At 36.0% G+C, this 16,257-nt stretch overlaps 1 protein-coding gene across 10 annotated transcripts in view; it reads right to left on the bottom strand.

The window, feature by feature from the left end:
- Positions 1 to 16,257, bottom strand: part of TBC1D5 (TBC1 domain family member 5) — a 318,020-nt gene that overhangs the window by 205,780 nt on the left and 95,983 nt on the right. The window contains exon 1 of one of the 10 annotated variants that reach the window (XM_087771866.1): positions 1,625 to 1,643. The exons of the other annotated variants lie outside the window; for them this stretch is intronic. The gene's annotated coding sequence lies outside the window, so the exon portion shown is untranslated. Of the gene's footprint in view, positions 1 to 1,624; positions 1,644 to 16,257 lie in introns of those variants that run through there. 10 annotated transcript variants of the gene reach the window in all.

The following is a 16,257-nucleotide window of genomic DNA, read 5'->3' as shown; positions in this document are numbered from 1 at the left end:
TTGCCCATATTCCTATTCAGCTTTTGCAACCACCTAACACAGTCTGGGGGATCACCATGACAGTGGATAAATTAGGATTTCACTACCATCAAGTCTGAATTGTTTCTTAACAAGGCTATGAATCAGCGCAGTTCTGATTTGACAGAACTGTGAGACTTTCAAAACTGCACTTTCAACACATTAAGTACAATAGGTAGGATTTTTCAAAAATGTTTTAGAAATGGTGAGAAATAAGGTAGGTTGACATGTATACGTATCATTACGTTAGTCGCATGAAGAGAAAGCTGCAACACAAATGCACTGAAGAAGGCAGGAATACTTGTCTACACATGGTAGGAAAAAACAAGATTGCTGAAATGTTGATGATCCACTTTTGTGCTTCTTTCTTTTGTAACTGGACAGCAACATTCTTCCTTTCATAGGCATTGGGCAATATTAGGCCTATGAGCATAAAAGTTTTTAAAAAATCCCTATAATTCATTCTTTCTTCAAATTTGACTGAGAAAATAAACATACATAGCTGAAATAAAAAAGGAATGGACACATTATATATATGACAATTCAATTAAACGACTGTGTAATATAAGTGTGTGAAAAATAGTTTCTGAACTTGTCATGAGAGACTACAGAAGACTGAATTCTGGCTCCTCTAAAACTCCCATTGATTTTATTAGGCTGGATAGCCAGCCTCAGTGCTCTAATGTACATCTACAAAGGCCACTGCTCTGGATTCATGAGAAGTCCTGACCTTAATACTTTTTAATTTTGTTTGCTCATCTGAGTCAACTATGTAATTATTTTAAGAACCTTTCTATATTTCAGTATTATGCATATTTCTGGTAAAGATTTGGGAATCTAATTTAAATATACTTCATGTTACTGTGACTTGCAGGTATTCAATTAGTAAAGAAGAGGTCTGCACTTGTACACCTTACCTTCATCTCTGAAAAATAATTAATATACACCAGATGCTGTGTAATGACTTATTGAAATATGCAAATAAAAATATTCAAAGGGCCTTCACTTATTTTATGACAACGAAGTCTGTAGCTATGATATTCCAAACAATCCTAATCCTTATTTTCTTAAGCGTACATATGTACAATGAAACACAGAAGTAAAATCTTAGCTTTACAAGAAAACAGGATTTGAGTTGGAAGTCTAAATGTCAACCCTGAACATTACAAAATTATACAGAATAAGGAGGAAACAGGGCTGATAGTGCATATAAATATGACAGTGTATTAGGCTGCATTTAATTACCAGTTCAAACAACAACCTGATCTAACCTTTGACAAGTAAAATAAATGTTCTGAATAATTTAACCAAAGCAAACATTTGCTGTTAAATGCTGGCTAATTATAGTAAGAGTTGTACTGAGAGGGGAAAAAAAACCAAAAGAGATGGTAATTTATACACTTCTCCTGCAATTGCTACAGCTATTCCTTGAAACCCTTGAATATTTTCCATGCGGGATAGCTATTAAGTATTTACTTCGGGAAAAAAATCTCTCTATGTTTAAAGGAAGAAGCACCATATCAGAATAACTAGCCTTGACTTACAAGCACTGAAGAAATAGTCCAAATACGGAAAGTAAGGTAACATTAGTTTCAAGAATATCCACCTTTTCTATTGATAGTTTTCTGATATGAAAGGTCTCCATCTGTAATGCTCTGTATCACACTGCAATATAAGAAAGGGTAGAATATAAATTGAGTCTTTTCCAAAGTGTCAGTGCAAAATCACAAAGAAGCCTCATTACTTTTAGGATAGAGGAACACAGTTCAATCATGTCCAATGCACTTCTGAAAGGAAGAGTAATGAATAAATTTAAATTCTTTCTTTACATAAATACTAGATCAACAGTTAAATGACATAAATAAACCAGAGATATTCTTTAAAAACAACTCCTCCCAAATTATGTAATAACGAAATAATTCCACCACTACGACTTTTTCAGATATATTATCTATAGCCAGATACACTATCCACATGAAATACTGAGCTTGTTTCAAAAAGAAGCTAAAGATCTCAGAAAAATAAATATATGTGACAAAGGCAAATACTTAAAGTCAGAGTGCTTCCAATATCAGAACATCAATAACCATGCAATTGAAACCATTAGAAAAAATGCGTTTTTTCCTGCAGCATATATGCCTTCCAATTGTAGGCTATTTTAAAGAAGTGAATGGCTTTTGCTATCTTTGGGCCAAGACTTTCACTTATTTATGCGATGAAAAGTTAGCAGTAGCATCAGCTGTCTATCTGCATGCACAGTAACTACGGTTCAGAAGAATCAGAAGACCATGAAAATTTCACGGACAAGCAATGTATGATAAACGGAAGAAGCCTATAAATCCCTAATCTTGAATATATATTAATATTTGAAGGCTTTATATAATCTGCAAAGTAAAATGTGAAAACCATTAAAAATATTAAAACTGACTGTAAGAACGCTCCTCTCTTTTCCCAAAAGTAATTTGTGTGCAGATAAGTTCTGGCCACAAGTTTCCAAGACAAACATATTATTTTTAAGTTACCTTTTATATTTTCATAAATATTTAAACTCTCCCTGAAATTTTAAATATGTTTATAGAGACACAAATGCTAACATTCTTAGCCTCTTATAATGAAAGAATATGAATTAAACTATTACTTGCACATGGTAAGAGAAACATTTTTCAAAAGAAACAATAATAAATTCACAAAAAATTTACCACAAATTGTTTACTTGATAATGAGTCAGGTGGATTCAAGAAATTGAAGCGGATTTTCTAGCTTACAGTGTAAATTGAATATTGGAAAACTGAGTTTGAAGGTCATTACTATTCTTGCTCTATAGCTCAGGATAAAGTCTTTAAGCAAACAAAGTAGTAAAGAATTTGACACGATCCATGCCTGACACTCTGGAGAAATTCAAGTACAGAATTAATTTTACACTGTATCTACTGCTTCGTGCCAAATGGACAGTGAAATGCATGGGTCTTTCTTATGCTGAGGCATCCACAAAAACATACTCAGCTGTATTTGGACAGGACAGAGGGAAATCTTAGGCAGTCGTTGGTAAGTGCAATGAATCAACACTTCCCTGCTATTATACTGCACATAAAACTTCAGCATTTAAGCATAAAACTGGAACAGATCTTCTCTAGAGTTGTTACGCTTTTTGTATTCTGCACTTGAAATGTTATCAGGTTCAGTAAGGTAAATTTCGCTAATAGCAGATAGCTTTACCTTTCTGTGAATTAAAAGGTAGCAAGAAATAAAAATAGCCACTCAATTCTAAAATTTTATCTTCTCAAAAATACTTATATTTTAGATAAATAGTGAAATAAACAAAAACAGCCACATCACAGGTTTTGAGAGCTGATGTTAAGACTGGCTCTTGATGGGGAGCTCACACTTAATGCTAGCCACCCATCAGTGCCAATTACGCTTTCTTGTTCCTCCTCATTTTCTGAACTGTTGTGTACTTTAAGTAGTACAATATTAAACATCTAAACAAGAAATTTAATACAATATTTTATATTTAAATAATTAAATCTGATAGAAACACTGACAGAAATGCTAGTGTACTAAAATGCTAATACACTAAAAAAACCCAAACCCCTCCCTTGGCCATAGCTGCAAGGAATTCAAGGTTCTTGAATACCACCTTAGGTATCAGTCTGATATAGCAGGTGGCATACCTGGAAGGGTGATTATAACCAAACAATTTAGTTATATATGTACATGTACTTGGTTGTAAACCAGCTAATATCTTTACTCAGTATGGCCCACCTGGAAGACAATTTACCTGAGTCCAAAAGATATCTCCAACCAGACCATTAAAGGAGAAGAGGAGTACCATGATGCTGAAACTAGCCAAGCTTCTCCCCTGACGTTATGCACGAAATTTTAACACTGAAAACCACAAGACCTAAAGATGGAGTTAGTCCTTTAGATCCATACTTTTGTGCAATAGATTATAGAGAAATCAGAATTAGCAATAACATAAAAATTAGAATGGATAAACCAACAAAAATCATAGCAGAACTATGACCATGGGGTTCTTTTTTAACTAATCCAACATTTCACCCTGGTCAGTCTGTTATTGTAAGTAACAACCAATTTAGTCTGTACTGGAAGTTTCCTGCATATTTTAGTTTGCACGTACTTGTAAGGTCTTCCTGAAGAGAATTCACTTTTGTGTAGAATGGCTTTGTGATGTGGATTAGCCTCCACAAGGGATCTAAATTGACAATAATGAATTCATTTTATATAGTAGGCTAGACTTAAATGAGAAGTGAAAGGCCAGTGCCACCAGAGTTCAGTGATCAGCCACTGTTGTTCTCTATATAATTTACTGGTTGAATTTAATAACTACAGCATTGCCTTGATAATCTGTAGCTGCAGCATACTGGAAGGAGAGGAAGAGAAAATGCTTCTTGTGTTAATAGGAGAATTGAATTTTTTTATTTAAATGCAGACCCACACAAACTGCAAACAGAGTATTTATAATGAACATCTAAGAACACTGACACTGGTTTAAACTAAAATTAATTTATATCACTCAAATCCGGAAAAACATAATTTCAAGCCTTGATCTTATTAGGATACTTAATGTAATCTTATTAGAATGTGAGCTTCTATATATCAAAGTGTTTTATACATTGCAAATATATTTTAAAGAGCTCCCATAAACATTACTAAACAATTCACTACTGATCTCCAAACCTAGTTTCACAGGGGCAGATTATTGGATCTGTAACTAATACAGCAGGAGAGGCAATGCCTTCACACAGGCGATATTCTTGCTGCTATACAGAACCGGCTGTCACATGAGTGTTAAGTAAGTTTCCAGGACTTTCTCATCTCTTAACTGCCTGAGATTTAGCGCAGAGCAGCATGCTTTCCAAAAGGACAGAGTACCTACAGCTTCAGCGGAAGCAAATGGGGATCATAGATGCTTAAAATTTCAGAAAATCAGGCCTGGTGCCATATACAAGGAAAACGCTGCCAGAAATGTCACTCACAGAAACCATGCCTGCCACTCCACAAAGATTCATATATGCTTAATGATGGCTAGCAAGTACAGAGAGCAGACCTAGCTAAGGAAAAACAACAGAAAACTAGGCAGCAGGCAGGCGATGAGCACTCTCTCTGCACTTGTATCCCCACTGGCAAAGTAAAAGTAAAATGGTTAAGAAACTGGTAAGGCTGATGCCAAAAATTTAAATGTTTCGAAGGACTACAGCAGACCTTAAGAGATAAGAGTTTTTAATCTCATTTGAAACAGTTTCAATACTTCAACATTAATGTATGCACATATATATTAATGAAGCAGACATGTTAATCCCCCCGATGTCGATGTCTGTGAAGCATCTTAGCTCTTACTTCCTTCACCATCAGTCGTGTGTAAGTAACATACTGTGGCAACATATGAATAGTTCATAGCTCCAGCAATGAATGAATGAATGAACAGTGACCTAAACGCAAGCAGCAATTAAGGTTTCTGTTTCTTTACCCATCAGCTATTGCATATACTCACAGCAAACAAGTGTGTTTTTCTGACATGCATACTTGTCTGTTAATAAGTTAAAGAACTATTTCAGTCAAGAGCCTTTATGTTTTTCCCTACACGCTTCGTTTCTTTCTACATGCATTGGAGTTTTACTCTGATAGAGATGTTGATGACAAGCCAAAGAAATGGAGGTGATGCTGCCAGGGATTAAGGTAAAGAATACTACAATATTTTGCAGATGCCCAAAGGGTCTGTTTCCCTGCGCTTGGAAACCCGAAGTGCAAGCTTTCTGAAAAGCGCGATGAGAGCTTCCAGTTAGCACTTCTATTCGATTTTAGTACGCAGTTACGCATCCCCTGCAAGACTTTAATGTGCTGCAACCAAGTATCAGGAAAGAGAAAAATTGCGACATTTTAAATGGCAACAAGCATGAAATAATTACAGTATGCTGTTTTGTTTTGCTTCCTGTTTTCTTTTCAAGGGGTGTGTGTTGTTCTTCAGGTTGGTTGGGTTTTTTGTTGGGTTTTTTTGTTGTTTGGATTTTTTATACTTTATGGGGAAAGCAGAGAAGATAAAAAAAAAAAAAGAAACCACATGAAGATCCATGCCTGTTCTTTTTCACAGGTTCAGTTCAAAATAATTCTACTAATGATCCGCTGCACATTATCAATACAGTAGGTATGTGTTCAGAGGTAAATTACATTATAATTCACTCCAGTAAAACTAAATTCCAGTTGCAGAATCTTGTTACAGGAACCATCTGTAAGAGCAACTGCTGACCTTTAAGAGACCAGCAGGTACAATTTTAAGTAAAAGTAGTTCACAACAATACTTTTCCAACTGTAAACAAAATGACAATCTTAATTGTGTAAACACAATCTTACCTGTCAATGAAAACTCTACAGAAATCCATTTTTCAAATCTTTTCTCTCAGTTTAAAAACTTAATCCATTTTGCCCATTATCTACAATACATGGTTCAAAATTCTCAGCCCCTATTAGTCTGGCAAAAAATTATCTCTGCAAAAATAAGCTGAATACAATTAAGACAACTCAGACCAGGGGAAACACACAGAACCTGGGAGCTGCTAGTACATTAAATGAGCATTACACTAATGCATTTATCTTTGTAGAAAGTAGAGAAAACCAGAAGGAAAGCTATCTGCTTGAGAGAAGTAGCTTTTTCAGATTTTCTTTTCTCTTCTATACTAAGCTTTTTAGATACAACAGTGTAATTTTATTTTATTCTTTTTAATCAAATAATCAATGTGGATAATTGGTCAAGGGAACTAAGAGTGCAAAGTGGATGACTGGCTCCTTTATTCTTGAAGATAGCCTCATGCTGCCTTGTGATTTTAAAGCCAAAATTTGTAGGGAACATGTATTCAATAACTAATGTTTAACACTTTAATAAACTCTTCACATTCCATGAGCAGTGTGTGCTACAGAAATGAACAATCCTCATCATTCAATACTGAGATTAGTTCTGCCCCTTCCAGCATCAATTCTGAACTTAGGGCATGCATCAGGTATGCATAAATTTTTAGAACAGCACTTCACTTTACATGATACTGGTTTCTCCAGCACCTCACTATGTTCTTAGAATAATGAGGTATGACTTTTCAAACCTTTGCTTCCTCCCAGCCTTTAAGTAGCCAGAAATGTGCATGTATGTGGGTATAGGGGGGCGTTAATGTAATATATATATTACTATATAGGTAAAATATTACCTTTGCAGAATAAAGGATGCTACTCCTTTTACTACAAGATAATTTTAATGTAAGGGACAACAAGAAGAGAAGAGAAGGGGCTGTGAGATCTTATCCCTCAGAATATAACAGAAAGTCTTTCACAAATGAAAAAAAAAAAATTATCAGAAACTACTTGTTATAAACAATAATTTAATTTCCCTGAACTCAAACCCTACAACATTCAGCTAACACTGAAGAAACTGGATTGTAACGCGACCCATAAACTGCCAAAAAGCAATATGGGTGAAAACAGAATTTGTTCTCACTGTCAGAGGCAAAAGCAACAAAATGGGAAAATGCAAACTCTATCTTAAAATGTAGGTAACATTGACAAAGATCTGATTGAGAAGAAATACACCACTGGGCAAAGAAAAGGCTGGCTGATCGGACTGACAAGAGCAGAACAATTTGGAAACTGCAGATTCAGCTGGTCTCTCAGAGGGCCCCTACTGCTACTTTACCCAAAGCACATGAGGGGATTATATCTATGTAGGAAGGGGAAGAAATTTGGCGAAGCATGGAAAGAAATAGAGAGTTAATCTCAGGTCGTAATGGGTAGACTTCTCCACGACATGTAATGCCCTCCTACATGTAAAAGGGCTGCTCTGCAGCATCTTTTCCTGGATGCTTGGAATCGGATTATCAGTTTTGGTGCAGATTTACAAGGCATTAAGGTAGCTTTAGACTCCCTCCCTCTCTCCTTTCTGTCCCTGGTCCCCCCGAATATTAATCTCACCTTTATTCTTGAAAATTATTTACATTAGAAATTAAAAATCATGTAACAGAGATTATAGGAAAGCCACCAATTCAAATTTTAACTTTCATAAATAATGATCTATTTCTCTTCTTCTTCATTTTAGGACTTCCTTGTATGTATTCATGTATTACTTTTCAACCTTGCCAGAGTTGAGAGGTTGAATGGACACTGACAGACCATTGAAAGAGAATAGATTCTTTCATGATAAGCCAACATAGCTCTAGGCCAATTTTGGACATTATTTGGCAAGTGTTACTGCATTAAGGAAGCAATTTTTCAAGGTTCACATGCACCAAGTGCAGTGTGTATTATACAGCTATTAAAAAAGCAGCATTAACATAAGACTGAATATATCTTGTTCATGTAATTATCTACTCAATTCAACATGCCCACGCAACATTTACATACAACTAAAAATGTAAAAACTCACAGAAAGCAAAATCTCTACTGTATGATGCTCTTGGATAGCTTATGCTTCCACTTCTTTCTTAAAACAACATCCAGTAATATTATTCATAAAAGAAACTTGCACATCATGTGCCCACCAGGCTTAAGAGTCTTACATTCATATCTACAAAAATTATGGAAAAGCAATCAGAAATTTCATGGACATTATACACACTTATTAATATGATCTGTTTTATTAGGTCCCAGCAAAAACAACTTATTAGTTCTACAATTAAATGACTCAGAAACCATCCACACTACCTTTGCCTTTTAACAGTTCCAATCAGTAGCAGATCTAGGTGTAATCAACAGCAGCAGGGGGCTTTAGGAAGCAAAACAAAACAAAAACAGTAGGGATCTTTACTAGTTTACAGTAATTGATACAAGGAGATGTTATATGTTATTGCAAGTTAGACCAAGATATGGAAAAGCTATGTGAAAATTCCCTATTATCTACAACTACCTTTTCAATACAGCAAAGGCAATACAATGAGCTTTTAAAAAAATGTAGTATTTAAAGTTTACTGAATTCTTTGTTGACCTAGAAGATCTTCTTTATCTCTTTTTTGCCCCCTCCATTTTACATTTTCTGCAACAAGATCAATATTTGGGTTACCATGTATTCAGAATCCATGGATGTCACCCCTTAAATTTGTGAGTGGGCTGCACGAGTGATATAAAGTCCCTCTTCTGTAGGAGTTGAGCACATGGTCTGAACAGCACTTTTAGCCCCTGCTATGCATGGTAGCGAAACTATGTTTCCCATATGTTAGTGCTGACAGGCTGACTGATATAAATTCAACTCAAAGAAACTTACATACAAGTTATTTTTATGCTTTTTAATCCTTTTCCTCTATTAACAGTGTCCCAGATATAAGAAAGGAATACATTAAAGACAAATTGATAAGTGGTGCAATAATTTATGCACCCTTTGAGTGCTAGGACATCTGTATAAAACGAGGCCACCGCCTTTTTGATGTCAAGGATCTTGGGATAGTTCCAAATTGTAAGTATTTAAATCCTAAGCTTTTAAATTCCCATTGATTTTTACACAAGCGCAAAGAGATAAGCATCCAAGTATCTTCTTGGATCTGCCCTTGCTAACCAACTCTGAAAAAGATCGTATCTAGCCACAGCCATGCAGCACTCATAAAGGACAACCAGGGAGCATCTTACAGTGAAAGCCCATGTTGTCACATCTGTAACATTCCTGACCTTGCTAATTTAAAGCAAGTTTGCATAAGAAGAGCAATCACACTTTTGGACTGAGGCAGAGGCAGAGCCACAGAGATGACACACGCCCACCACCCCATCTCCTCTGCAGAACCAGAGAAATCAGCAAGCAGTCTATGGGTTGCTTTCTTGGTGGCCGGGTGAAGACACATGAAATTCAAAATTTATTACAGATGACTCACTCAATGACCACCAAAAGAGTATCAGAAAGTCTTATACTTGCTTGAGCCATCATAGCCTCTTAAAGAGCAGAATTTAAAAATTACATAAATACATCTAATTAACTACTTACCATATGGATAATTTTATTCTTTTTAACATTGTAATAAGCCTTGCAGCAAAGCCTACTGCTTTAGCACACAGCTTAACCAGGAACACGAGAGCAGAACATGCTGGGGTCAAGTCCCAGTGGAAAAAGCATCAAGTGGAATCACCACCATACTTTTGCAGGAATACAGCAATTCACTCCCAGAAGCTGCCAACAGTGGATAAAACATACCACCTATCTCACATCTGTCCTCAAAAGAGGACATTTTCCAAAGAAATGGTATATCACTTAGTGGAAAGGCAACTGTTGAGCCAGGTAAGATGCAGTTACACAAGCGCAATAAATTCCAGGACCAAAACACAACTTTCTTATGCCCGCAGGTGAAAAGAGAAGCAGTTGTGGAGGTAAAGAGGGGGATAGTTCACCAAATGCTAGAGAAGAACAGGGAACTGTCGGGGAGTGTTGGTGTGGCACAATATGTTACCTTTGCAGCTCATGGGTGATGAGTTCAGGTGAGTCAGGGCATGTATGAGGCAAATTCTCTCATTTACTCAATTCTTCAACTTGCTATCTCCCAGACTATCTGATTGAAAGCTCCTCAGAGAAGTTTTTAAAGAACGGATTTCAGACACCCATATTAAGGATAGTGAGCTTGACCATAACCAATAAATTCATTTCAGTCAAGAAATGTTTAAAGGTACTTAAAAGAAAAGATTCAAAGCTAGGACATAGATGCTCCATCGTAACTAGCTAACTATTTCCAAAATGAATAACCTGCCAACACATAAAAAAAAAAAAGCAACAGATTTCTTTTTAATTAATTGCTTTCCAACACTGAAAGCAACTACCTCTCCATAAAGCCTACAGCTCAGCTAGCCATCATGAAATAATTACATGATAGAACTTTGCTGTCAAAAATTACCATCAAATTCATGGTCTGTGCTCCACTAGCTCACCTGAGCGTTCTGGACTTCCATACCTGAACATTTTCTGCTGTAACACGAACATAGCTGTACCGTTCCAAAATTAAGATCTTTAAAACACTCCTGAAACCAAGAGCACCAATGACAAGAACTTTTCACCATCTCTGTAACCTTCTCTTTATTGGCTTTCCACATTAAGTGCTGGTTCTCACAGTGCACAGAGGGCTCCAGCAACTTCTAAATACTATTGGAATAGTTTGGTGTATATCAGTTCTGAATGAGTAACACCTTTCCCCTGGTATTTCTCCAGATCTCCAAGTAAAAATTAATTCCCACGAATGAGTTTAGGCTGATGGTTTCCAACGCTGTACTTTCAGTTTGAGAACTGCTGAAAGCAACAGTTGTTATTCACCACTAAGTCTGCAGTCAGTATCACCTGTGGCAAATAGTTGAGTGATGTAAGCCTTCACAGTTTTGGCACTAAGGGTGAGTTTCTTGGTGGCATCAACTACCAGTGCTCCCCTGGGGAATTTCTGTGGTGCAGTGGAGCAGGAGCTGGGGGTCAGGAAGGGGATCGGGGAGATGTTCTTTATCAGCTATAAGCACATTCTATATGGGTACTTCCAGGAGTTTAACGAAGTGGAAAGTAATTATATGAGTGTGTTCTGAACAAAGATATATATACACACGTATGCAGCACACGTTGTGCCACATCAAAATTACTCTTTTCATCCTTCTACTAGTGCTACTGTAGCTCTACAGTAAGGACTAGAAATCAATCCATATAACGTACAGTAAAACATCACGATTTGCTACAGGGGTCACATACGCAGCACTGAATCTTGATTAATACCACAATCCACAGTTGTTTATAACACATTCAGTTTACAAATCATAGAAACAAGTGAATACAAAATACTACTCTGATTTTTACCATACAAATTCTTGTTTATGATGTCTGTAACAAGATTAAATAACATTAAATTATGATTTGGTTTATGTGATTCTGGAGAGATGAGAGGTTTTAAAATACTTTCCCCCTTTCTCTCTTTCAAAAGTTTTGAAGGTGAAACACAAAAATGAAACTGAAAGAACTTTGAATGCACTTTAGCATATTTAACCACATTTCCTGCACTAACAAATAAGGATTAAATCCTAAAGCATATACAAGAAGATACATGCCTACACACACACACGTATGCACACTTACACACATGCACACACAGGAGCAATACCTACAAAAGACTTCCTCCCATGGCTACACCATTGCTTTGCAAACAACAAGCTAATTTGGGTTCCTATCATGCATCTGATCGGTCATACAGCAATACAAAACAGAAATAAGTAAAGACGACCATCTGCTTGTTAGCTGAAACTATAAAAGTACATCTTTTTAATAAACAATAAAATTAGTTTGACAGGGCAGAGACCACCTGAATAGAAAATCAAATATTTCATGTTATTTAAGGTGTATGTCTGCTGGCTATTAAAATACTCCTCTTTAATTTATTACAGCAACACACACAATACTCATGTCATCCTCATTTTCTAAATCAATAATCAGCACAGCATGCTTCATTAACAGTGACCAATCACGAATGAGCTGGGGATCTCATTTTACAACATGAGCATTCCTAAGACATAAACCATCTGCTACTTGTAGTAACAGAAAAATCAAATTAATCCATTCTTATCATGCATTCAGATTTTAAAGCAATTAAAGATGCTCTTAGTGTAATCGCAGCCACAGAAGTAGTTCTGTAATGAGGAAAGCAAACTCTTCACTGAACTTTCTGTCATTCTCAATACATTTGAAAACTTTACAAGCTTTCTGCACTCCAGTGGGCCATTGTTCTCTGAACACAGATGTTGAAAACAACAAGCAATTTTTATTAAACATTTAATCTTTGCACATTTGAAGGAGTTTAAATACTGAACAGTGATCAAAAAAGGGCATAAAACCAAAAAATAACTGTACAAGTAAAACAATGCACAGGGTCTAACCTAAATCAGTAAATTTGGAGGAAAGATTCTTTTTATAGCCTTAACTCATGCCAGTATGGCTATCTTTTGCAGCACATATGGTCTGTAAGATCACACAATAATTTTATACACTTGCAATATCAGAGTACAGTCGTGTAAGATGCCTTAGCTTCAGATTTGCTGGATATATAGGGGAAGGAGGGAGCCGGTAAATTGTTACCCCATACTTCTGTGCCCTTTTAGCTTTTCCAAAGAGTATCAGGACGACAGTATCTTCCCACCAGGAAGGACAGACAAAACAGCATGCGGCACAACCTTCCTTTGCTGACCTGTCAGTATGTCTCAATTTGACACAGAAGAATACAGCAAGGATGAAGAAGCAGTGTTCCCTTAAGACCTTATCTTCTCTGCAAAATAGACCTATAAAAATGCTAGTCAAAATGAGCTCTGTTACAACGATGTATGTTATTCAGAGAAACCAGGATACCAAACAAATATTAAATATTGGTAAATTTAGATTACTGTTGACTCCAACTTGTATCCAACCTATAACTTTATCACAATGATTTGTACATATCCTGGAAAGAAACTAAAGAATTTAATCCTCTTAAAGATGGACCTCAAATCTGAATAAAGAAAAACATGTGCCAAGTGTCTTAAAATAAAGTGTGTAGTCATCAAAATAAACATTACTAAATTAAAACAATAATATTCCTCTTTTAGGGAGGACCACCATCTATGACAGTTCTTCATGCTGCAGCTCCATGTAGACAAAGCTGACATAAGCCATGACTACTGTCAGAAACAAATACCCTCCTTCTCCCCTCTTATCATCATGGTTCTGAGTTAAAATTAACTCTGGGAATTTTTTTCTTACTATTGACAGTGTAAACCAGTAACTTTTCAAAGTTTCTGTTCTCATAAACAGACCTTGCAACTGAAGCCCTAATGGGAACAGTAGGTTCTTTCACTTGATAGCTAGCCATTGTATGTTCCATCCTTTACGCTGAAATAAAGCACATCCTCTACGACGGTTCAATATTAATATGACATGAAAAAAAAATAAAGAAAACACGGGGAGGAAAAAAGCTCTTATCACACTTTCATGTCAAGAGGAAGACATTTAGTGCTAATCATCTCTTATTTATTACACCTTTTTAAACCGGAGCCCTATTCGTAAATGATTGTTAATCATTGACACACACTCATGCCTTGTAACCTACCCCATCTTTCTGTGCATCTCTGATGAATTCAAAATTAAATTATGCTCATTACATTCTGAGCAAAGGATCACTGTAAATCCAACTCAGAACTAAACTCAATGAGAAAAAAAAATCACAGGAAAAAACTTTCATGGATGCAAGAATTGTGTAGGCAGTTTCAGAACAGCTCTTGACTAATCTTACTAATCATTTATATAGATGCTGACCTTAGCTATAGCAGCAACAGCTAAATCTGAAAAAGGGGACTAGAGATGAAGTCTCTTTCTTATGTACTTGTCTCCTTATATGATGCTTATTCTTTCAACACATGGGCCATTTTTGTAGACAATTTGACAGCATGTATTAAAGGTTTATCATATGCTTTTCATATTCCTTTAGAGAATTATGATAAAGTACACTTATATTCAGTGAAGACAAGTTTTCCTTCCAGAAGAATTGCAACCTGACTGTTCTGTACCAGAACAACTATCTTTTGGCAGCAGATTATTTCTTCATTTTGGCATTTTAATGCCTACCCTGTACGGTTTGCCCAACCGTTATCACAGGATGGTGTGGATAGCACCTTTACTGATGAAGAAGAAAGCAGTGCCATTTGTGAAATCAAATGTAATAGCATTAACATCTCCAACACGATTAGTTTAGGTTGAGCCATTTCTCCCACACAGTGCTATAAACCAACTAGGTCTGTTGTAATACATGCACCGATAGAGGCTGCTTATTTGACGAATGCCATTTTATTACTCATCCTCGATGAATCTTGCTTTCTTTCCTACAGTCCTTTTTGCAAGAATCCCACTTCTCTTATTTGAAACCCTCCATTTGCATAAACAATGAGCTTCACTCTGATGCTACTACATGATTATCTGGTGTTCACATTTCCATTCCTGGGGGTTATACACACCGCCTAATTTAGGCTGCTTTAAGACTTCTAAGTCAAATGAGACTTTACAGACTAAAATCAGAGGCCCAAGGAGAGAAGCAGATGCCTTCATGGGGGAGAGTCAGTGCTGCTCAGTCTGATACCTGAGGCAGATCTGGTGAAACGGTCAAGAACTGAGAAATGACAGTATGTCACTTTCAGCTGCATTCACTATCAAAGCATCCATACCAACATATTTTACTGGAACTGTGGATTTTGCACCTTATCCTTCAAAATCTATTTATAAAGTCAAACATGAAAACAGAATTATTCTGGAAGCTATAAATGGTACTGATATTCCAAAGTAAGGTAGCGAGTAAAGATGAAGCCCTGTTAGGCACTGCAATAAATTGGAAGTGATGATTCAAAACTCTCTAATGGTCGTAAGAAAGTCTTAATGCAAACACACTACTTTTATTATGATCCAAAAGAAACAAACAAAAATTCTCAATGAAAGATTGACTCCAAAGAGTATAAACTATTTTAAAAACAAAATTCATGCTACTATATTTCGAAAGCCGCTTTTTTTTTTTTTCTTTTTTGTTTTTTTTTTTAAGGAATGTTATGAACCACAGTATTTGAAAATGGGGTAATTTTGTTGCGTAAGCAGCCTTTCTTAAAGAACATTTCAATGACCCAGTTATGTCTCTGTTTTATTTTTGTAATATTTTTATATGAACTAGGATAAGACTGCAGTTAAATGCTGTTCTTCAATTTATTTTTCCATCTGCTTTTAGCTGCAGGATAGCATATTTTATCACATTTGATATACAGGGTCAAAGGAATAAAAAAATTAACCCTGTATTTTTGCATAAAATGTATAAATAAATTCTGGTGGTGCAAGCTCAGCAAGTAGAATATTTTTACTAGTACTATCTTGTGATAATGTTTTTGTAATCACTTATATTTCATCTGCTAACAATTGAATGCAGTTTTCTATGTTATTAACACAGTTCTACAAATCACAGGGAAAAATCCAGTATCTGAGCAAAAGAGGATAAAAGGTCACATTTTCAGAAGGTAATCTTTTCACACATACAAGAGGCAATAGGCCAAGTCACTTAGCTTTTCCTAGCTAATCAAACTGCACAATTTCAGCATAGTGGTTCTTTTTAGATGTAGGTGGTGATAAAACGATCCTCGGCTTGGGAACACGTCCAAGATACATACACACTCCCAAACACCTCCCCCTACTCACCCCACCTCCAGTCAATTTGAACACAGACATATTTATCAATACTTTTTAAGGTA

The sequence above is a fragment of the Nipponia nippon genome, unplaced genomic scaffold (genome assembly GCF_047370975.1).
Source record: "Nipponia nippon isolate SJK-2023a ecotype South Korea unplaced genomic scaffold, ASM4737097v1 scaffold_1, whole genome shotgun sequence".
NCBI lineage: Eukaryota > Metazoa > Chordata > Aves > Pelecaniformes > Threskiornithidae > Nipponia > Nipponia nippon.
The sequence above is the reverse complement of the archived record's forward strand: the minus strand, read 5'-3'. Positions and strand labels throughout refer to the sequence as shown.